This window comes from Talpa europaea, assembly GCF_964194135.1.
Source record: "Talpa europaea genome assembly, chromosome: 4".
NCBI classification, from domain to species: Eukaryota; Metazoa; Chordata; class Mammalia; order Eulipotyphla; family Talpidae; genus Talpa; species Talpa europaea.
In genome coordinates this window covers 89028326-89051728 of record NC_140070.1, presented here as the reverse complement: position 1 = coordinate 89051728, position 23403 = coordinate 89028326, and positions in this window count along the sequence as shown.

The following is a 23403-nucleotide window of genomic DNA, read 5'->3' as shown; positions in this document are numbered from 1 at the left end:
CATTGTACCATATCTGAGATAATTATAATGGTCAGCTTTGACGAAAGGATTTAAGTACTATCTAAAAATTCAGAGAAAAACCATTATGCTCAGTTAGTAGATAGTTCCAGGTACCACCAGCCTCTTCTTGAACACAGATGGAGAATGACCTGTAAGAACCAGGTATTTATAAGCCAGTTATAGAAGGACCATTTGCTGTTTCTCCGTAATTGTCAGTGATCATTTCCTAGTCACTAGCCAGCCTAACATCTATTGAGTTGTTAAGTAATCACATGCACTCAGACTGGGAAGACCAGATATTAGTATTTGCCACAGATAAACAGAGAAATGTGCTTTGATACTATGTGTGATTTATTAGTTTATTTTACTTTATTTTAGAAAAGTGGTTACATACCCTTCATGCAAAGGGCAGTAAACCCTTTAGCTTTTACTGAAAGAAAAGGATAGATCAAGAAAAATTTGTCAAATTTAGTATGATTTTATCAATAAGCGCTCTTTAAATAGTAAGAAAAGGACTTCTGAAAATTGTGCAACTTACAAACTTTTTTTAAAGCTAGTAAATATGTGCTACTATGAATAATCCAAAAATTCACATTGAAAAATATTTTTCTTAATATATTGGTAAATTTTAAAATAACTTATTTTATACAGTACAGTTAGAGACATAAGTAAGTTACTACTATCAAGCAGTGTAGAAAAATGAGTTTCACTTTTCAGGGTTTTTAGACAATTCTATAAAACATCTTAAAATATGTACTTTTACAAAACATTTAAATATTTAGTGATTTATCCCAACAAAATGATCAGATATATTATTTACTATATCTTAATTGTGTTTTAAAATGTAGATTTTATTATTATTTGTTTCTGGTAAGGCCACTAGATCAAGAAACAAATGTCATTAAAAGGGTGGTTTGTTAACCTTAACTGAAATAAATCAAAGAACTAAATGAAAAGAGAAAGTCTGTTTATTGATTGGAAGATTCAGTATTGTTAAGATTCCCATTCTTTCCAACTTGATAAATACATCTGGTGAAAATAAAAATTTTATCAGGCTATATTTTTTATATAAACACACAGATTTATGAAATCCATATGGGAAGGCAAAAGATACAGAAGTTCCAGCACAATACTGAAAAACAAATTTGGAGTAACACTAGTGAAGGTTAAGTCTTCACTGTAAATCTACTATAACAAAAACTATATAGTACTGATGAATAAAAACACATAGGTTAATAGAACATAATAGAAAGTCCAGAATTACACATTGAAGTAATCAGTTGATCTTTGACAAGGAACGACAGTAATTCAATGGAGAAAGGATGGTCTTTTAAACCTATGGTGCTGAACAAAGTTAATAGTTAAATGTAAAGAAATAAAACACAAAACTTATAACCTATGATAAAATTTAAGGATATAGACCTAAATTTAAAACAGAAAATTATTAAACTATTAAACTTGTAGAAGACTTCTAGAAAAACATAAAATAATAGATATAGATATAGATACTGATTTTATCCCATAAACTCAGCAGTAGATTGATATGCCTTATCTTATTTTTGTATCTTAAAAAATGAAAAGAGCATCTGGCAATAAAATGTAAAAGGTACATAGAGTTGATAGTAGACAGATTTTATATGGACAGTTTATTGAAATATCTTTTGTTCCCTTCTTCTGGTTTTATTGGTCATGATGTGATTTGAACACAGGCATGCAAATAATCGGAGTGTTATGGATAGTTAATGGATCCAAATTGTTCATTGTGTTTGTTTGTGGTAAAGTAACTACAGAAGTATGGATAAATCACATTGGATTAAATTCACATTATTAAATTGTTTTCTTGACTGGAGTAAATGATTGAATTTTTTATACACAATTATCCCTGAGGTTAAAAACATTTAATTTTATTTTCTTCACCACTTCTGCCTCACCAGTGCCTGAGTCTTTTTTTATTGGAAGATATATTGCTATTAATTATGTTACTGTTGTTGTTTCTAGTGTAGTACATATTAAACTTCATGATACAATTAATAAATAATAATTAAAATAGTTAATCATTCAAATGCTTGCATTACCTTTCCTTACAATTTTTATATCATACTTGTGCACATTATATAGACTCAAATAATTGATGTTAATGGAGTGTATCCTTTAGGAATGGAGTTGATCTGTCTTCATTAAGAATCTTAGCTTTGAATAGACTGCTTGAGAAGTATTCAAAATCAGAGAAAGCACTATTTTTCTTCAATCTAGAAGAATTTATTTTAAAATGAAACTTTCTGTAAACGATATTAAAAGGCAAAACACTGAACACGGAAAATTAGTGAAAAACCTCTTCCATACTGACTACATGAAATTTAGTTTCTCATGCTCTGATAGAATGAATATGTCACTGGGGTTTGCACTTTCTTTGAGAGGAAAACAATTTACAGGTTGTTGGGTTAATCTGATAGGTACCGGAAATGTGATGACTCAGTGTGTAGGTTGGTGGGAAATCATAGAAATATCTTATTAGCTCCCATGTACTGTTATATTGACCTTAAAGCCACATAATTTTATTACTTTGATTTAGTAAGTTCCTAATGAGAACCATTTACAAGCTATGAGTCATCACAGATGTAACTTACAGCATTAAAATACCTCTACATCTAACTTTAATCCATATTATGTAAGTGTAATATCTCTCACATTCCTAGTTGTGTCTATTTTGATGCTCCCTTTTAAACATTCACTCACCAGTTACCATTAATGGTAGCTTAGTTTTTCTGGAGAAATAATGCTAGCCTTAGGTCCAGCAAAAAAGGGACCTCAATTTGTGTTCTTCATTATTGAGTCTTGCTTTGACTTTTTCTTCTACACTCCCCTCCAAATGTATGAATGAACAAATACAGTGAGAATGTCTGTTTCCCTCATTCTATGTTATGTTTTTAGTGATTGGGATAAAGCTAGACATTTGATCAATTAAATATATAGATTTTTTACATTTTCTCTGTTTTTGCTAAACATCAAAATAACATCTGTACCTATTTCAGACCTGTACCTATTAAACTATCAACTAGTCCACAAAATGAATTCCTATATATTTTTAAATGAAATTATAGTCTAAGATTGCTGAGTTGCTCAGATAGTGAATTATACATTTACTACACTATTTCTCAAATGGACAAAATATTGTGGTAGACTTTTTGTTGCTTATTTGTTTTACTTTCCAATAACTGAACTAGTCTTATTCATTAACCCTCAAGTGTAATGGACAACTAGAACTCGTCCATTAATGGAATCTCAGTCTTTTCAAGTTAAGAGTTCTCCCTCCTAGACTCTTGCAGATAATTGCTTAGTGATTCATACTTCTATTATAGTTTATTCCAAATAGGCACTAAGTGACACCATACAAATCAGTAAGAGAGAAGACTTAAACAATTATGGACATGATTAATCCTGTTTGATATAAAACAATCTGTTTCAGTCAGTGAATTCATGTCTACCACGTTATAAATGGTTAGTCTTATCTGATCTTTTGGAATGCTGTGAAATCCACTATTAATATGTTTGAGAAATTGAGATTTACCTCAGGATTCAAAGACTTCACATTATTGACCCTTTAACCTTTGTACTTCATATTCCCTTCTTGTAGCATTTAGTAACTTCTTGATTACCTGTTAGTATTTGAAAGTAAGGGGGATTTGACAGACTACCTTAGTCTATTACATCCACCAATGGTGCAGAACAGTTCCCACTCCATGTTAACAGGTCCTTCACAAACCCCCAAATTTAGGGATCCAGAGCCCCATCTAACCTTTTTTGACATATTTCTAATTCTGTCCTCCTGTCTTCAAAAGTGATGACAGAAACAGTTTTCCTCTTCAGTTGTGAAAACACAAGTTTTTTCCACTTTAAAATTATTATGTTATCACTTATTTAAATTTTAATGCAACATCTGAATTGTCCATGGGTCTGCTTCTATTGGACATTTTTTCTTCTAATCATGTATCATATTTTGTTTTATCTTTTATTTTCTACATAGTTATATAAAATAACAGTGTAGAGAAGATGACGATATAGCTTTTCTTTTCTATTTTTTTTTTTAATTATCCCTGAGTTTACAAGGCAACTACAATACAGAGCTAAAATACAGATTCTACTAATTTAGTTGCTGCTTTAATTGCATTATTTCTCTCTTTGGTTAGTTCAAACAATACTTTTTACTATTCTGAGTTCTTTTGTATAACTTTGGCTTGCCTTTCTTATTTTTCTTTTATGCCTTTGAGTTTCATAATTATGGAAACTTTGAAAGCTTTACCTGACAGAAAGATTTAATCTTTCACATATTTGTGGTTGGATTCTGAAGAGTTGTGTTCTCCTTGTGATGTCATATTCCCTTAAGATCTTAAGTTGCCATGTTTTATATTTTTTTGTCTGCCCATTATACTGCTTTAAATTTTCCCTTTGAAAATACCTGCAGTAATATCTTAGAGAGTTGAACTTCCTTCTCTTTCTCCACAGGCATATAAAATTATTAGGAATTGGCATTTTTTTAATTTATAAAAATAAAAATATTAATACAACATTCATGGTATAGTTAATGTAAAGTATAATTTGTTTGGAGGAATTCTGTGTTTGGATTAAAGTAAAAAAACTTTACAAATTTATGAAAAAATAATGACAACCATTTTTACTGATTAAGATGATTCAGATAAATGATTAAGGGATAGGTTATTTTTTTTCAAATGAACTTGAGAATTGAAAACCTTTTTTTATTAAATTAGGGAACATTTTATGCAATTTTCTTCTTTTAGAGAAAGCTTCTTTCATAATGTAGCCAGCCAAAGCAAAACATAAAGCTTCTTTCAAATCAGTAATCAATTATTAAACTAGGCCACTGGCACATTGTCATTCAAAGCTTTACAGGAAACAAAAGTCACCAGCTGTGTGAGGCCTCAACTAGCAACACCAAACTATTCATTTGAATGGGACAACTTTTCAGCAAACATAAAATTTAATGACCAGAAAGTATTTTTACAAGTTAAAGGATATCGAATTGGATTTGGCATCTGAAATGCTTGACAGGGTAGCATTTCACAATGTTAGTGTTGCAGCACCAGAACATTTTAATGGAAGCATATTCTGGTTGCATTACTAAACATCAAAAACTTAACCATATGGATTGTCAGATGGCCACTGGACTTCGAAGTAAACTGTCACTTGAGAGAGATTAACTTCAGAATAGTTGACTCTTAGCATTGATATTCATTTTTGTTTTCATTAAATTCACATGGACAATGCCTTCATACAATTTATTTTATTATTATTATTTAATTTTATATATTTTTTACATCAGTTTTCATTTTTGCACAATGTATGTATTTTTATCTTGGTTATAGTCCCCATACAATTCCCACCCCCCCTTGTTTTGATCCTGCTCCCTCCTGCCCTTCCAACTCCCCCACCCCCCTGTGTATCTGGTTTATAGTTGCTTGTTGATTTTGATTTTTAATTTATAATACTTAGTCTTTTTCCTGGTCCTTTATTTAGGTTTTCTAAACTCCTGTTATGAGTGAGACCATCTGGTATTTTTCTTATTCTTTCTGGCTAATTTCGCTGAGCATGATTCCTTCCAGCTCCATCCATGTTGCTGCAAACTGCATGAGTTTATCTTTTTTGATTGCTGAGTAGTATTCCATTGTGTATATTTACCACAACTTCTTGATCCAGTCATCTATTTTTGGGCATTTGGGTTGTTTCTACAGATATTGTAAATAGTGCTGCTATAAACATAGGGGTGCAGGCACCCTTTTGAATTAATGTTTTTGTGTCCTTTGGGTAAATACCTAGAAGTGGAATTGCTAGATCATATGGAAGCTCCATTTTTTTTTATAATAAATTTTATTTTTATATTCCCCATACAATTTCAACCCCCCCATTTTGACCCCAATCCCTCCCCTCCCCGCCCCCCACCCCCCATAAAGTGTCTCTGGTTCATAGTTTTTTGTTGATTTTGATTTTCACTTTCTTATAGTTATTCATTTTCCTGGTCCCTTATTTAAGTTTTCTAGATTCCTGCTATGAGTGAGACCATCCGGTATTTTTCTTTTTCTTTCTGGCTTATTTCGCTGAGCATGATCCCTTCCGGTGCCATCCATGTTGCTGCAAATTGCATGTGTTTATCTTTTTTGAATGCTGAGTAATATTCCATGGTGTATATGTACCGCATCTTCTTGATCCAGTCATCTATTTTTGGGTATTTGGGTTGTTTACAAAGCTTAGCTATTGTAAACAGTGCTGCTATAAACATAGGGGTGCAGGTGCTCTTTGGAATTGATGTTTCTGTGTCCTTTGGGTAAATACCTAGGAGTGGAATTGCTGGATCATATGGAAGCTCTATGCTTAGTAAGTCCAGAAATCTCCACACAGCTCTCCATAGTGGTTGGACCAATTTGCACTTCCACCAACAGTGCAGGAGAGTTCCTTTTTCTCCACATCCTCGCCAAAATTTGTTGTTGCTAGTTTTTCTAATATGTGCCATTCTCACTGGTGTAAGATGGTATCTCATGGTAGTTTTGATTTGCATTTCCCTGATTACAAGTGATGTTGAACATTTTTTTATATGCCTGTTGGCCATTTGCGTTTCCTCTTCAGAGAAGTTTCTTTTTTAGCTCTTCTGTCCATTTTTTGACAGGATTATTTTCTTTGTTGTTGTTGAGTCTCATCAGCTCTTTGTAGATTTTTGTGATCAGTCCTTTATCATTAGTGTTGTGTGCAAAAATGTTCTCCCAGTCGGTGGGGTTTCTCTTTGTTTTGGTTATTGTCTCTTTTGCTGTGCAGAAGCTCTTTAATTTGATGTAGTCCCAGCTGTTTATCTTTGCCTTCACTATCACTGCTTTGGGTGATGTGTCTGTAAAGATGTCTTTGAGGTGCATGTCACGTAGTGTTTTGCCTATATTTCCTTCTGTGTATTTTACGGTTTCAGGTCTTATGTCTAGTTCTTTAATCCATTTTGAGTTGATTTTTGTGTATGGTGTGAGGTAGTGGTCAAGCTTCATTCTTTTGCACGTAGTGACCCAGTTTTCCCAGCACCATTTATTGAACAAACTTTCTTTGTTCCAGTGCATAATCTTTGCTCCTTTGTCAAAGATTAGTTGACCATAAATCTGTGGGTTTATTTCTGGATTTTCTATTCAATTCCATTGGTCTGTATGTCTGTTCTTGTTCCAATACCATGCAGTTTTGGTGATTATGGCTTTGTAGTATAGTTTGACGTCTGGGCATGGGATGCCTCCATTCCCTTCTTTTTTTTTTTTCAGGGGAGGGAAGCTCCATTTTTTAGCAGGTTGAGGAATCTCCACACAGCTCTCCATAGTGGTTGGACCATTTTGCACTCCCACCAGCAGTGCAGGAGAGTTCCTTTTTTCTACACATCCTTGCCAACATTTGTTATTGCTAGTTTTCTTAATATGTGCCATTCTCGTTGGTGTAAAATGTTATATCATTGTAGTTTTGATTTGCATTTCCCTGATTGCAAGTGATGTTTAACATTTTTTCATATGTCTGTTGGCTATTTGCATTTCTTCTTTTTTTTTAAGATTTATTCATTTATTTTTACAAGCACTGGGTACAGTCAGAAGCACGGGAGGGTGAGAGAATTCACCAGAGCCAGATCAGGGAGCAGAGCGGGCAGAAGGACTGAAGTACACTGCTGAGGGGAGCAGCGGGCAGCAGGAGAGGTCTGCGCACCATGTGGGACCATCACCCTGAGGCCGGGGGTGGAACAGGCACTGCAGAGTCTGCAGACAGCTTCACAGCCCAGCGCTTAACCACTGCACCACCGGGGAGGCCCTATTTGCATTTCTTCTTTGGAGAAGTTTCTTTTTAGCTCTTCTGCCCATTTTTTGACTGGATTATTTACTTTGTTTTTGTTGATACAATTTCAAAAGACTGTGAAAAAGTGTCAAAACTTTTTTCTTCTTACTTGATTTGTCATTACTTCTTGTATACAAGTTATTTGAAAGAAAGCTTTTATATAAAATTCCTAGCACAAAACAGATTGCTAATAAATAATAACTATTTTATTATTAATATTGTTAATATCAATTCTATCAGTATGCTTTTACAGTACTCTATTTGACTAGCTTGTTAACATCAGTGCTTTTTGGGTAAAGTTAGAGCAACAGAAGGTATGCTAGGTAATACATAGAGAAGATATTAAAAACTGGGAACTGGTTATAAAGAGGTTGGAGGGGTAGGAGGGGAAGCAAGGAGATAGTGAGTTAACTAGAGATTTATAAATTTTGGTAACACCATTCCTATCCCAGAGGGCTGATAAGCTAAAAGGTGTGAGATGGTGTTTCTGGTGCTAGGGTTATATATGCTCTTGACTGCTACAAAGTGTCAATACCAGAACATCCAAAGAGTACTTCTCTCTGATTTAGCCTTCAGTGCTATTGAAAACTTCTGTAGCCTGTGGCCCTAGAAGGTACTAGTAGTCAGTGTTACTAATGTACCAAAGTCACTAAAACATTGCTCTTTTGAATACTGTAGATCCTTCCTCCTATAATCCTACCATTGATTTCAATGGCATTTTGCCAAATAAAATAAAGAAACCCCAAAATGTTATATACTGTATGATTCAATTTACATAACATTCTTGAAATAACAAAATGGTAGATATGGAAAATATTAGTGTTTGCTAGGAATTAAGGATGGTGAGAGGGTTAGGGGAGGGATTGTAGTGACTATAATGAGATACAATGATGGAGACCTTTGCAGAAATTAGATAGTTTTGTATTGTGATAGTGATGGTGTTTATACAAATCTATACATGTGATAAAATACAATAGCATTATACATACATTTTGCAAATATCAGTCCTTAGTTTTAATGACATATTATGGAAACATATGGTATAACAATTCACTAAAGTCTATTTGGGCCTCTCTGTGCTTTCTACAAATTACTATTAAAATGTAATCATTTTAAAATTTATTTATAAATAAAATTTGTAAATTTATAAATTAATTTTAAAAAATAAATGAAAAATACCTCTAGTTCTTCTGACTAGTCAATATATTTTTAAAAGATTTATTTTATTTATTTATGCATACAAGAGCTGGGATGTAGGCCAGAGGTACAGGGAGGGGGTGAGATGATTCACCAGAGACAGAGTGGGGAGTAGATCAGCCAGATTGACTGAAATACACTGCTGAGGGGAGCAGTGGGCAAGACAGAAGAGGTATGCTGTTCCATGTGGGTTAGCTTCCTGGCTGGGGATCGAACTTATGCTGCAGTGGCTGCTGATAGCTTCATAGTGCTGAGACTTAACCTCTTGTGCCATCAGGGAGACCCTGACTAACCATTATTAACTAGGATCCATCTGGCAGAGTGATCCACAATATTTAATTTTGAGGGATTCATATTACTTCTATTGAGAGCAGAGCAATGATGACAAGAATGAAATTGAGTACATATAAAGTATAAAAAAAATGCATAGTTCTAAGTATTTCTAATATGTGCCCCATATCAATGGCAGAGGACTCTAAAGAGGTAATTTGAGAAACTAATGCTTCCAAAAGCTAATAATTAGAAAAAAAATATTTAGATCTCAACAATATTCCTATGACATACTACCTTATTGATGTTTCATTAAGTGACTGGAATGAATGTACTAATTCTAAGCAACATTCTTTCATGGTTTGTTTTCTGTTTAATTGTATAAGAATTTTCAAGAGTTTTACATTTAGAGTACTATATAATTAGGACCTGCCTTAAGATAATTTTATCAAGTCAGAGTAAACAGATAATACTGCTGACTAAACGGAAATCATCTTAGCTCTGAATTTCTAAACAAGCAAAATATGCTTTCCTTCCAAAGAAGGTAGATTAAAAGTTTGTTTTATTAGCCCACATTTATTTCTTTTTGTTTTGTGTGTCTTACCGATGTTTTCTAAACCAGCAAATCTTGGGAATAATTAAGTAAGGTCTAATATTTTTCTTTTATACTACTATGGGCACAGAGGAGTTTCCCTTCATCTCTTCTAGGTTCTTGGACTGTTCTAATAATTATGTTGACATAAAACAGAAATCCAGGTGAAAAACATTTAATTTCATACATAAGGGAGCTCCATGAAGATATGAGACTCAAGGAGAAGTCTTGGAAAATGGAAAACTAATAGCAAAAAAATGGAAAACTGGTTGAAGGGGATGGGTGAGGGGGCAGGGTCTGGATATAATTCTTTTGAGTATTGAAATTATTCTGTATCCTGTCTGTGATGATGATTATAAATATCTATATAAACATATACACTCATATCTATGCAACACAAAAGTACATTTATTGTGCATAAGTATAAAAAGTTAAGAACATAACAAAATATCTTTATATTAAATTTTCCTTGAGACTACTCATGGAGAAGTGCAAGTGTTTGTTTACTATTGTGATATTAAACTTTGCAATCTTTACTATTTTTCATATTTGTTTTCAAAATGTTTAGTGATCAATAATATGATAAAAATATTTCCTATTAGTATTAGCTAGCTTTGATACTCACATAAACAAGTATACTAGTATACTTGTTTACTTGCAAGTATACTAGTATACTTGCAAGTATACTACAATACTACAGAATTTGTTTTATGTTATGACTGTGTTTTCTTTAGACTAGAATCAAGGTCAACCTCTGCAAAATTGTGAAATAATTAGATATATTTTTGAGTTCATGCCTCAATTTTACTTTCTTTTCACCTACACTATGTGCCTTATTACAAATTGCTTCTTTATTTTTCTCTTTTCCATATAAAAGCAGTCATGCTCTCCTTTAAAAAATCATCTGACAATGTGAATAAGGAAATATCGATTGTATATCCATTGTTTACTGGAAAGTATAAATGAGTGAATAAAATAGTGAGACTGCTCATAGGATATTTACATTTTAATGAAAATGAGAGTCAAAGCACTAGCACTGGACCAAAGGAATAAGGACTCAATTTGTAAGTGTAGATATCTATGAGCTCATTTTGGTTCATTCTGTTGGACGATAAAAGAGGATTTACTGAAAATCGCCACGAGTATCTATCTACATCACTCTCCTTTCCCATAAAAGCAGAATCGTATATTCAAAATTCTTTTTTCAAGATATTTTTTCTTTTTATAAAATGATTAGCAGAAGTTAAACATTTTCTAGTTTAGATCATTATACTAGATCTCTATAGTATGAGAAATACAATTATGTTGACTTTATTTTTCACTAAATTTTGCTATTGAGGCAGCACTGGTTTACAACACTGTATATGTTTTAAAAGTATAGGATTACACCCTCCTTGTGCATGTTCCCACATCACACACCACCAAGGCCATAGACCTCCATCATAGTTCATTCTTACCCTCCCCATTTTGCTCCCCCTAACTGTTTTCCACCCCTCCCTCGTCCCCTCTGGTATCTTTAATTTTACATTCAGATTTCTAGGATTTATTATTGGTTTGGTTTTGTCTGACCCTTTGTTTTATTTCTCTATATTTTGCATATAAGTGACACCATCTTTGCCTTTCTTCTTCTGACTTATTTTACTTGGTTTATGTCAGGACAGTCATTATTTCTCTTCTGAGTTTTCTTGTATTTTTTTATTAGATTTTCTGTGTTTTCTTCCATTTCTTTGAATTTATCATGGCAATTTATTCTCTTTTTGATAGGAGGAAAAGATGTCCCATGACTTTGTCCTTGGATTCTGGAGATCTTTTCTCTGTGTGGAAAAATATTCCCTTGAACACTCAAGGTGCCATGTTACCATGTGTTGTATTTGTTCATCTTCCCGATTTTGTGTCTTTCTAGGTTGCTGTTTTCATTTTTTTTTTCCAACTGTCCTAAGGATGTAAAACTTCCACTTTCCAGCATATCACACTGTATTTTGGGTAGAACCAATATTGTAGCTACTGATTCAGGGGTGAGGGAGAGGCCTGGTGGGGTCCCATTACTGTTGAAACTGGCATGTTGAGTGGCTCATGTTTGTGTGACTTCTGATAACCCTTCTCTCTAGGTTTCCAGACTGCTGGCTCTGAAGCCTTGCATTTTCCCACTTCAAAGGATCAGCTTGAATCCCAAGGGTATGGGCTAGGGGAAGTGCAATTCTGTGCCAGTCTGCTTTATGGAAACCTAATCCAGCTGGGGCACAGCTCTTCTCTCAGCATCTACCATCAGTCATGGTTGGACTTCCATCCCACTCAGCCCTCATGTCCTCAGGGCTGCCAGCCAAGCACAGGAGCAGAGCTTTGAGGTTTGCAGGGCAGATTGCTCACCAGGCCACAGTCTCTAGATACCTCTCTCCACCCACTTTTTGTTATACGGGGATGAATGTACTCGGTGTCCCTTCTGATGTGGTCAGTGTTAGTCTCTGATGCTCTGTAAAATTCTATCATTTGCTTTTATAATAACTTCTATTAGATAAACACATTTTGGAGAGCCATCAATAAGAAAAGAAATGCTTGCGTAAGGTCATAGGGAAAAATTCTTCCACCCTTCTGGTTCTTCTGAATCAGGGTGAATGAACAAATTAACACCAGACAGATTGGTAGAAAAGCCAAAATTTAAAACATGCATAAGAATAATTTATATGCACATACCTTCAAAATTAAGATGGGATGATTAAGGAACATATGTCTGTCTTATCACAAGAGACTCGGGTGTCAAGGACAGAGGGAGGTTTCATATTATCAGGGGAGGATGAATGCATCTTTACACTTTGAGTAAAAAAATGAGTGTCTCAGATTGGACTTGGTCACTAATAAGCCTATACCATGAGGATTCCCAAAACTATAGTCTTCTAGATCATGAAAAGGGGAACAGTGATTTTTTTTTTTTTTTTTGTTTGGGAAAATGACAAAAGCTTAGGGAATGATGATTACTTCTTTGATTAGGGAGAGGGAAAATGAACTAGGAGAAAGGCCAGAACTTCTCCTTACCCTTCAAGATGTTGATTGACTTTAGTTCCATGTACCAAGATGACACACATATTGGAAAAGACCTGTTCTGGACATAGTGAGAAAAGCCTGCCAGATTCTTTTTGGGGATACTGATCATACACGTATATTGTAACAGTCAGCATAGTTGTATGTTCCCAATGTCTGTTGTCATTGTAGTATCAACACTTTTGTTAGATATTTTTTTTATTAGATAATAAAATTTATTGTTATATTCCCCATACAATTGCAGCCCCCCCATTCTGACCACAATCACTCCCCTCCCGCCACCGCCCCCCTAAAAGTGTCTCTGGTTCATAGTTTTTTGTTGATTTTGATTTTCACTTTCTTATAGTTATTCATTTTCCTGGTCCCTTATTTAAGTTTTCTAGATTCCTGCTATGAGTGAGACCATCCGGTATTTTTCATTTTCTCTTTGGCTTATTTCACTGAGCATGATCCCTTCCAGCGCCATCCATGTTGCTGCAAATTGCATGTGTTTATCTTTTTTGAATGCTGAGTAATATTCCATGGTATATATGTACCACATCTTCTTGATCCAGTAATCTATTTTTGGGCATTTGGGCTGTTTCCAAAGCTTAGCTATTGTAAATAGTGCTGCTATAAACATAGGGGTGCAGGTGTTCTTTGGAATTGATGTTTCTGTGTCCTTTGGGTAAATACCTAGGAGTGGAATTGCTGGATCATATGGAAGCTCTATGTTTAGTAGGTCCAGAAATCTCCACACAGCTCTCCACAGTGGTTGGACCAGTTTGCACTCCCACGAAAAGTGCAGAAGAGTTCCTTTTTCTCCACACCCTCGCCAACATTTGTTGTTGCTAGTTTTTTTAATATGTGCCATTCTCACTGGTGTAAGATGGTATCTCATGGTAGTTTTGATTTGCATTTCCCTGATGACAAGTGATGATGAACATTTTTTCATATGCCTGTTGGCCATTTGCATTTCCTCTTCAGAGAAGTTTCTTTTTAGCTCTTCTGCCCATTTTTTGACTGGATTATTTTCTTTGTTGTTGTTGAGTCTCATCAGCTCTTTGCAGATTTTTGTGATCAGTCCTTTATCATTAGTGTTGGGTGCAAAAATGTTCTCCCAGTTGGTGGGGTTTCTCTTTGTTTTTGTTATTGTCTCTTTTGCTGTGCAGAAGCTCTTTAATTTGATGTAGTCCCAGCTATTTATCTTTGCCTTCACTATCACTGCTTTGGGTGATGTGTCTGTAAAGATGTCTTTGATGTGCAAATCACGTAGTGTTTCGCCTATATTTCCTTCTATATATTTTATGGTTTCAGGTCTTATGTCTAGTTCTTTAATCCATTTTGAGTTGATTTTTGTGTATGGTGTGAGGTAGTGGTCAAGCTTCATTCTTTTGCATGTAGCGACCCAGTTTTCCCAGCACCATTTATTGAACAAACTTTCTTTGCTCCAATGCATAGTCTTTGCTCCTTTGTCAAAGATTAGTTGACCATAAATCTGTGGGTTTATTTCTGGATTTTCTATTCAATTCCATTGGTCTGTATGTCTGTTCTTGTTCCAATACCATGCAATTTTGATGATTATGGCTTTGTAGTGTAGTTTGAAGTCTGGGACTGTGATGCCTCCATTCCCTTCTATTTTTTTTCAGGAGAGCTTTGGCTATTTGGGGTTTTTTGTGATTCCATATGAATTTCATCAATAATTGTTCTATTTCTTTGAAGAATGACATTGAAATTTTGATTGGAATAGCATTGAATCTGTATATTGCTTTTGGAAGGATGGCCATTTTAATAATGTTTATTCTTCCAATCTATGAGCAGGGGATATCTCTCCATTTCTTTGTGTCTTCTTCTATTTCTTTTAACAGTGTTTTATAGTTTTCTTTGTATAGGTCCTTTACCTCTTTTGTTAGATTTATTCCCAAATATTTGATTTTTTTTGTTTCAATAACAAAAGGGATGGTTTTTTTGATTTCTTCTTCTTCAGATTTATTGTTTGTGTATAGGAAGGCTACTAACTTTTGCGTGTTGATTTTGTATCCTGCCACTTTACTGAACTGATTGATGAGTTGAATTAGCTTTTCTGTGGAGTTTTTGGGGTTCTCTATGTATAATATCATATCATCTGCAAATAGTGATAGTTTGACTTCTTCTTTTCCTATTTGGATTCCTTGGATATCTTTCTCTTGTCTTATTGCCCTGGCTAGGACTTCCAGTATTATATTGAAAAGCAGTGGTGAGAGTGGACATCCTTGTCTTGTTCCAGATCTTAATGGAATTGCTTTCAGCTTTTCACCATTGAGAATGATACTGGCTATTGGCTTGTCATAGATGGCCTTTATGATGTTGAGGTATGTTCCTTGTATCCCAAGAATTTCAAGGGCTTTTATCATGAATGGGTGTTGCACTTTGTCGAAAGCCTTCTCAGCATCTATTGATATTATCATATGGTTTTTTATTTCTTTTTGTTGATGTGTTGGATAACGTTGATTGATTTTCGGATGTTAAACCATTCTTGTGCCCCTGGAATGAATCCTACTTGGTCGTGGTGAATTATCTTATGGATACATTGTTGGATTCTGATGGCTAAAATTTTATTGAGGATTTTTGCATCAGTGTTCATTAGGGAGATTGGCCTGTAGTTTTCCTTTTTTGTGTTGTCCTTGTTCGGTTTTGGTATTAGTGTAATGTTGGCTTCATAGAACGTGTTTGGTATTGTCCCTTCCTTCTCAATTTTTTGGAAGAGTTTGTGAAAGATAGGCACTAATTCGTCTCTGAATGTTTGGTAGAATTCATTTGTAAATCCATCAGGTCCTGGGCTTTTGTTTTTGGGGAGGTTTTTGATTACCATTTCAATTTCGCTGCTTGTAATTGGTCTGTTTAGGTGTTCTATTTCTTCTTTATCTAGCTTTGGGTGATTGTAGAGTTGTAGGAATTTGTCCATCTCCTCTAGATTGTTAAACTTGTTTCCATATAACTGTTCATAGTAGTTACTGATTATTCTTTTGATTTCTGCTGTGTCCGTTGTGATTTCTCCTCTTTCATTGATGATCCTGTTTATTTGTGCTTTCTCCCTTTTTTCCTTTGTGAGCCTGGCTAGGGGTTTGTCTATTTTATTGATTTTTTTCAAAGAACCAGCTCTTGGTTTCATTGATCTTTTGGATTGTTTTTTTAGTTTCAATTTCATTTATTTCTGCTTTGGTTTTTATTATTTCTTTTCTTCTACTGGTTTTGGCGTTTTTTTGTTGTTCTTTTTCTAGATCTTTGAGCTTCGAGATTAGGTTGTTTCTTTGCGTTCTTTCTTGTTTCTTGATGTGAGCTTCTATTGCTATATATTTTCCTCTTATTACTGCTTTTGCTGCATCCCATACATTTAGGATATTGGTGTCCTCCTTGTCGTTCAATTCAAAAAATTTTTTAATTTCTTCTTTGATCTCCTCATTAGTCCAGTGGTCTTCCAGTAGTGTGGTTTTTAATCTCCATTAGGTAGGAAAGTTCCTTGCCTTCTTTTTATGGTTTATTTCTAGTTTGATGCCTTCATGGTCAGAAAAGATGGTTGATATGATTTCAATCTTGGTGTATCTGTTGATGTTTGTCTTGTGCCCCAGTATGTGATCGATCCTGGAGAATGATCCGTGTGCGCTTGAGAAAAATGTGTACTCCGTTTTTTTGGGGTTTAGTGTTCTATAGATGTCTGTTAAGCCCAATTGCTCTAGGTCCTTATTTAGAGCTTCGGTTTCTTTACTTATTTTTTGTCTTGTTGATCTATCCATTGTTGATAGTGGTGTGTTGAAGTCCCCCACTACGTATGTGTTTTCTCTGATGTCTGTTTTCAGAGAGGACAACAGTTGTCTGATATATTTTGGTGCTCCTTCGTTTGGTGAGTATATGTTAATGAGTGTTATTTCTTCTTGAAGTATTGTCCCCTTGATCATAATGTAGTGACCATTGGGGTCTCTTTTTATCTTTTTGAGTTTGAAATCTGTTTTATCTGCTATAAGTATAGCTGTTCCTGCTTTCTTTTTTGGTCCATTTGCTTGTAGGATTGTTTTCCATCCTTTAACTTTGAGCCTATTTTTACCTTTTGTAGCTAAATGTGTTTCCTGGAGACAGCAAAAGGTTGGGTTTTGTTTCTTAATCCAGGCTGCAACTCTGTGTCTTTTTATTGAAGAGTTTAGTCCATTTACATTTAGAGTTAATATTGATATGTTAACATCTGTATTTGCCATTGTGTTTGTCTTCCCTTTGATTTTATTTATTTATTCTTTTAATAACTTTTTTTTTTTTGGCCTTCTTTCATTGTTATTCGTCCCTCTGAGGTTCTGGCTTTAGGACTCCTTGTAGTAATTTTTGGAGTGGGGGTTTAGTTGCAATGAATTTCCGGAGTTTCTCTTTGTCTGGGAAGGTCCATATTCTTTCTTCAAAGAGGAAGGAGAGCTTTGCGGGATAGAGTATTCTTGGTTGGCATCTGTTCTCTTGGAGTCTGTTGACTATGTCCCTCCACTCTCTCCTTGCCCATAGTGTTTCTTCGGAGAAGTCTGATGTCAGCCTGATTGGCTTTCCTTTGAATGTTATGTGTTTCTTCCCTCTTGCCAGCTTCATTATTTTTTCCTTGTCCTGGATTCTTAGGAGCTTTACTATTATGTGTCTTGCTGTATTTTTTCTTTCATCGTGGAAGTTTGGTGTTCTTCTTGCTTCTTGTATATCAATTTTCAGCTCCTTCTTCACATTTGGGAAGTTCTCTTCAATTATCTCTTTGAATATTTTCTCTGTTCCTACTTCTCTCTCCTCTTCTTCTGGTATTCCTATAACTCTTATATTTCCTTTCCTCATGGAGTCAGATAGTTCCCGAAGTCTTTCTTTTGTCTTTTCCCTTTGTACTTCTCTTTCCTTTTCTGTTTTGGTTCTTTTTATTTCTGTGTCTTAAAGAGAACTTTTTCGTTCTTCCATTTCATCTATTCTGCTTTCATTGCTTTTCCCAGAATTCTTTAGTTCTTCCATTAATTCTTTGATCTCCTGCATTTCTTTTACTTCCCTCTTTAGGGACTCAATTTCATTCTTCTGATCGTTGATTATTTTTCCCTTATCATTGTTTTCCTTTATGACTTCTGTCAGTTTTTTAATCACAGCAATTTTAAATTCTCTTTCTGGAAGGCTCAGAAGTTCTTCCAAGTTACTTTCGTTGCAATTTGGGGGCTGGTTTTCTTTTTGTGGTGTGCTTTTTCTCTGGAGAGTTGCTAGGTTGCGTGTTGTTCTTCTCCTCCCTACTGTCTGTTTTCTAATTTGCCGTATGTGTTGGGACACTGTGTTGTTGGGACTGGCTGGCATCTTGGGTGGGCTTCTCTGCTCCCCTCTGGTTCCTCCAGGAGTCATCTGTCACTTTCAAGCAGTCTTTACTGGAGAAAGGTCCCTGTTCTAAAATGCCGATGTGGGGACATACTCCCCTGTGCGCCTGGTCTGCCCCAGCGGTGGGTTCCCGCTCCCCCTCTGGGCTTGGACTGCAGGCCATAGGGGGTCTGGCGTGGGCGAACTTCCCCCGCTCACCTCTGGCTCCTGAGGAAGCCTTCTGCAGGTAGTCTTTACTGAAGAAATGTCCCTTTTCTAAAATGGTGATGTGGGACACACTCCCTGCGCGTCTGGTCTCAGGCACACTCTTCTGCGCGCCTGGTCTGCCCCGGCTGTGGGTGCTCGCTCTCCCTGTGGGCTCTGTCCACTAGCTCCTTCAGGAGCCTGTGCTGGCTTCAAGTTGCTAGGTGGCGCCAGAGATCTCTTCTAGAGCCCTTGGGGAGCTGATTTTCCACCCCGTGGGACAGGGAGCAGAGAGGGGATGGTAGGGTACACCTCAACGGCTTTGGGGTGCTGTGTCTGCCTTGTGCCCCACCGTCGTGGGGAACCCACGCCCCTAATTTCGTGCCCCGGGTCTCAGTTCCAAAGCCCTCAGTTCCAGGACGCGGGCTGTAGCCCAGATCAGTGGTGCGGGAATGGCGCCTTTTGAATCCCGCTCCCCTGCCTGGGCGCCTGGTTCCTGCTCACTCAGGGAGGGCCTCCGCGCGTCTCCCCGCAAGCCTAGGTCGCAGGCACGGGGACCTGGGCAGCTGCGATCCGATCCGGATCCGCGTTTGCTTTTCAACCGCACTGCTTTTCAGCGCGATCCACGCAGCTTTTCCGCGCAATCCCGATCCGCGTCTGCTTTTCCAGCATGCCGCTATTCTGCCCAAGCTTACAGGGCGGTTCGGGGCTGGGTGCTGGTGCTGGTCTCCTCCTGGGGGGCGGGGCTCTCTTTAATGGCGCCTGGAGCTCACCTCCGCGGCGGATCCTGCAGGGTTCTCCACAGCTCCCGTTCACGGGGTGTGGTGGGGGGTTTGGTGGCTGCAATAGTTCCTTTCCACTCACAGTCCCACTTGCTTCGTCCTTTGTTCTTGTTAGCCTTTTTGGTTTGTTGTTTTCCTCCTCTCTGCCGGTCGGAGAGTGCCGCCTCTGTGGGCGGGGGAGGGGAGCAGGGTTCTGCGCTTTCCTCCCTTCTGGTCCTCTTTTATGGCAACTTTCTTCTTCGGGCAGTTTGCTGGAGTCGTCCTTTTATCTTCCGTGTCCCAGTTCTCACTGGGACCTGCCGCTTTTCCTCCCTATTAACTTTTTTTAATGGGAGATCTTACTCGCAGCGTCTCCTCACCGCCATGTTGCTCCGCCCATATTAAGAGTTTTAATCTTGTTTACAAAAAAAAAAACTGTTAGATATATTTTAATGTCATATCAGGAAAACCATATCATTAGTTATACTATAGGCAGATATTTTAACATTTCTTGGAAATACCATAATGAATGTTCAGAAATTGGATTTTCCTAAAATCTCTTTAGTTACTTGTATATTTTCAAAATGTTATTTTATAGAATATACTGTCTTACATAACTTAGTAGTTAGCTCTTAGAACCAAAGATAAGGTTGTTATAAAATCTTTAATTTTAAGTGTTGTGGTATGGTTTTTCCCCAGAGTAGAATCAGAAATTTTTCATTTTTTTGTATTCTCATGAAAAATTTTGAAACATTCAATCTCCTATAAATATTGGGTCTAATATATAAGTTCACAGATTATAAATGAAAGCTTATGAAACAATTAAATTTTCTATCTAAATTATATTATTGTTCCATTATAATGAGCATACATGTTGTAATGAAAGTCTAATATTTCATTAGATAGAAAATGATTTGGTTACCATATGTATATGGAACTATTATTTAACTTAAATAATAGATGGTAACTAAGTTTTACCATAAAAGAACTATTACTTTTTCTGTTCTTTTTAATAACTCCAAGTGTGCTCATTATACCTATTGATCATTTAACATGATACATTGAACTCAATATATGTGTCCTAAAATTCTTAAAGATGCAATAATAAATTAGAGTCAAATAAGTTGATTTTAAAGAAGGAAAAATAAAAAGAAGAAAATGTTCATTTGATTTCTGTTTGGCTGCATGAAAGAAAATTAAACTTAACCATAAAACAATATGCAATTAGTAAAAATGATGGTAGGAAAGATATTTGATGGAAAATGAAAGCTTATACTGAGTAATGAAAAATAACCCTCTGTGATGACTCTTTTTCTCTTAAAATTATCAAATATGACTGAGTTCTACCTCATTAAGGGAGTAATTGATTACAGTATACCTTCCTTTCAAAGTAGATTGCCAATATACAATAGTGCATAACTAAGTAAAGTGTTTGAAAAACTCAAAAGGAGACAGTGCAGACTTTGCTAAATATTATGAAATTTTGAAATTTAAGCCCATTAATTACTATTCCTGCAGAATTAAACAGTTATTTTCCATCCATCTTTTTAAGTTATAATCAGAGGTTTATGCAAATTACATAAATAGATAGTATTCTAAAGTAGTGTATGATTTCATTGGGGAAGTCATCTATACTGATAATTAACTAGTTAATAATGCTTTAGTAAAATAAACACTTTTATTCTTGAAACTATAGACTATAAGAAGGATACCATTAATTTAGATTAAATTAATAAACAGGTGATATCTAGAATTGTTTTACCATAAATGAAGACATTGTTTCAAACCTAACTGTGTGGGGCCATAGGTAATGTTGAAAGTTTTCCTTTCTCTTCCCTTGATTTTTTTCCTAGACACATAGTGATATAAAAAATGCTGTATCTATTTTGCCTTCACCTGTCTTAGACAATTCCCTTATACTAGATTCTATTTAGAGTTCCAGTTTTATGAACAAATGTAATTTAACCTACACTTAAGAATATATCATTCTTGGCACTTATTAAAATAACTAGCAACAACAAATGTTGGCAAGGTTGTGGAGAAAAAGGAACTCTCCTGCACTGCTGGTGGGAGTGCAAACTGGTCCAACCACTATGGAGAGCTGTGTGGGGATTCCTCAACCTACTAAAGATAGAGCTTCCATATGATCCAGCAATTCCACTCCTAGGTATTTACCCAAATGACACAGAAACATTAATTCCAAAGGGCACCTGCATCCCTATGTTTGTAGCAGCACTGTTTACAATAGATAAGCTATAGAAACAACCCAAATGCCCAAAAATAGATGACTGGATCAAGAAGATGTGCTACATATACACAATGGAATATTACTCAGCAATCAAAAAAGATAAACTCATGCAGTTTGCAGCAACATAGATGGAGCTGGAAGGGATCATGCTCAGAAAAATAAGTCAGAAAGAAAAAGAAAAATACAGGATAGTCTCACTCATAGCAGGAATTAAAAAAAAAAAAAAAACCTTAATAAGGGACCAGGACAAAGACTAATTAATACAAAGTAAAAATCAAAATCAAAAGCAACTATAAACCAGAGACACACTAGGGGAGGGAGGGGAAAGGGTAGGGAGAGGAAGGACTAGGGTCAAAATAAGGGGGGGTGCAATTGTATGGGGAATATAACCAAAATGAAAGTGCATACATTGTACAAAAGTGAAAAATGATGTAAGAAATATATAAAATAAAATATCAATAAAAAATAAAAAATATATTCTTTATATGTACCCCCCAAAAAAGAATATATAATTCTTTAAAAAGTTGTTCTGTAATTCAAAACTGAAACACCCTAATGTAGATAAATATAAACTTTAGCTTGTTATAAAATATGAAAGTTAAAGTATTAGTTGCTTCAACAATAACTAATAAAAATGAATAAAGTGTTTCTTAGAAATTTAGATGAATAAATTGATTTTCCATATTAATTACTAGAACCTAGTAGGATTTTATGAGGAAGTAGTTTGATGATGTCACAAAAGACCTAGTAGAGAAGATGAAAGAATAGCAAAAATGAAAATAGGAGTAAAATGCAATTTTTCCCAATAGTTAACAAAAATGTCTTATGGGATTCCATAATAATTACCTACCTGTGAAATAGTTATGCATAAAAAAAGAATGTCTAAAACCAACAGACCTTATCCAAGTTTGTTTTTAAATTATGGATGTGTATTTTTTAACCTATCAATTTCTTTACTTGTTGTCTTTTAAGTTTATTGGTAGAAGAGTAGCCTATAATTTCCCATCCCTTTAATTCTTTACTACAAAAATAAAAAGTAATTAAAAAGTGGAAAGTTGAAATGTATATTGCCTATGATATTTTAAAGTAATTTCATGAGCTGTTTGTAATACTCCATTTTCAAAATATAATTTCCAGTAAGGAAGAGTGAAGTTTTTCTTAAGTTCAGTCTCACTACTACTCCTTATTTCACAGATTGGCACAAATTATGATTGAATAAATTGCTGCTGAGGAGAAATTTCTAAACCAGAATAATCCTTTTATAAGCACTTACTTATTTCTAATACTTGAAGAAATTTGCTATTCTGGGTGTGGAATGAGAAGTGTATAGGCAAAAATTCACTCAGTAGTCAAAGATATGAAAGTGGAAAAGACATGATATAAAATATCTGACTTAGAGAAACTTGCACGTTAGTATATTAAATTGCTAATATATGAACAGTTAAACACTTATGATAAGCATAACTATTATTAAGGTTATATTATTTCATAATGACTATAATAATGATTATTGCTCATTTTTATATGAATGGAATTGAATCAATGTCAATTTTTTTTATTTATGCATACAAGAACTGGGGTGTAGGCCAGAGGTGTGGGGTGTGAGAGGATTCACCAGAGACAGAGTGGGGAGCAGAACTGGCATATCTACTGAAATATGCTGCTGAGGGGAGCAGGGGGCGTATCAGGAGAGGTTTGCTGCACCATGTGGGTTAACTCCCCGGCTGGGGATCAAACTCATGCTGAAGTAGCTGCGGAATGCTTCATAGTGCTTATGTTTAAGCTCTTGTACCACCAGGGAGGCCCTCAATGTCAGTACATTAAAAATGAAACTTTATTTCTGTTTTCTTCTCCTGTTGATTTTTTTAAAATTAAAAAAAAACCTTTATTTAATCAACCTATTAATTAATTTAGTTCTGTTGTAAAACTTTCCT